Here is a 1,943-nt window from a genome sequence, read left to right as displayed (position 1 = left end):
GAATGTCGATGAAATTGAAACGCCAAAGGAGTATAAGGAAAGGATGAAGAGGAAAAGAACTGAGGACTGGTCTGGAAAGCAGCTGCATGGGCAGTTCAAGAGAAAGACAGAGGACCTATCTTGTGTTTCCTGGAATTGGATAAGAACTGGTGAACTGAAGAAAGAGACAGAAGGGCTTATTTTTGCCGCGCAAGACCAGGCACTAAGTATAAACGCCGTAAAAGACAGAATCGAAAACTAAAATGTATCATCCAAATGCAGAATGCGTGGTAGTCACGATGAAACTGCGCAGTATATTTTGTGTAGTTGTCCCAAGCTTTTGCAAACAGAATATAAAAAGAGACATGATGTTGATGGGCGGGTCATACATTGCGAGTTGTGCAAGGAATATGCAGTTGAGTGCAGTGACAAATGGTATAAGCATTCCCCCAAAAGCGTAGAAGAGAATGAGGAAGTAAAACTACTGTGGGACTTAACCATCCAAACAGACCGTGAAATCTATCACAGGAGGCCAGACATTGTAATTCGGGAAAAGAAGGCAAAGGAAACAATCATTGTAAGCACAGCTGTTCCCGCAGATAGCAACGTACTTCAGAAAGAAACTGAAAAGTATGAAAAGTACCAAGACCTGGCAAGAGAGATTAAAAGGATCTGGAAATCGGTACTCCTCGGATCGGCACATATCCTCAGAAAAGTGCTGGAGGATAATAATAATAATAATAATAATAATAATAATAATAATAACAAATTCCCCTTATGGATGTGTAGAACAGTGGCGAGACTGTGTGAAAGCTGGAATACGAAGATCACGGCCAGAACAAAGGAAGGGTTGTGAAACCTCTGACGTCATAAGGTTCAACAAAGGCCTTCCGCAGAGCGACGCCCTGTGTCCGAGGTTGTTCACTTTATGCCTTAACCCGATATCTTGGAAGTTGAAAGCATCGGAAGGATACAAGCTGTCAAGACCACTGAGTGGCAAGATTACGCACTTGCTATACATAGATGATATGAAGATACATGCAGCGTCTAAGGATAAACTTGAGAGAGTAATGGAGACAGTTAAAGAAGCCATGGGAGATGTCAGTTTGGAGTGGAACGAGAAGACGTGTTCTACAGCTCATGTAAGGAGAGGTTCATTGGACAGTAGTTTGGGAGGTACTGCTATCGGAGAAAGGCAGGTCATAGAAAATCTGAAGAAGGGAGAGACCTATAAGTTTTTGGGCATTTTAGAAAATTCCAAGCAAGAGGACAGCTCTGTTCTAATCAATACGCACTACCAGTTGTCACTGGTAAGCTCGCAAGATCATCAAAGAGAATGGAGGCTACCATCCACTTGGTTCAACCGAGTTGCTATACCTACCAAGGAAGTGTGGAGGCCGGGGACTGAAGTCATTTGAGAGCCTGTATAAGCAGACCAAAGTCAAGACCACAATGAAGCTGTACGCAAACGAAGATCGAACGATGAGTTTAGTGCGCGAGTTTGAGGAGAAGTGCGAACGAGCAGGAAGAAGATCACTTGTAAAGGATGCCAAGAAATTTGCTCTTGAAATGCACATTACCCTGGACCTTGCATACCCAGATCCCAAAGCGTTGCAAACTGACTCAGGTGAGGAATCACATGTTAAAGGAGTAGGGAGAACATTACGAGTGAGAGCAGAAGAGAGAAGCACGAGGGAAGTAAGAGAGCAGATGTGGCAAGGAAAGCTGTTCGGAGAAAGATGGGATGATAACAAAGTTATTGACTGCTTCACTTGGCTTAGTAAGTGGAAGTCTGCACCTGTGCATACTGTTGCTGGAATCTATGAGTTATACCAGCAATTACTCCCCACTAAGCTGTACCACCAGAGCAAGACGAAGACACTGACCACCTCGGATACCACGTGTCGTATGTGTGGAAAAGGGCCTGAATCTATGGCCCACGTGATTAGCGGATGAGGTGCCTT

The sequence above is a fragment of the Montipora foliosa genome, chromosome 10, assembly GCF_036669935.1.
Source record: "Montipora foliosa isolate CH-2021 chromosome 10, ASM3666993v2, whole genome shotgun sequence".
Taxonomy (NCBI): Eukaryota; Metazoa; Cnidaria; class Anthozoa; order Scleractinia; family Acroporidae; genus Montipora; species Montipora foliosa.
The sequence above is the reverse complement of the archived record's forward strand: the minus strand, read 5'-3'. Positions refer to the sequence as shown.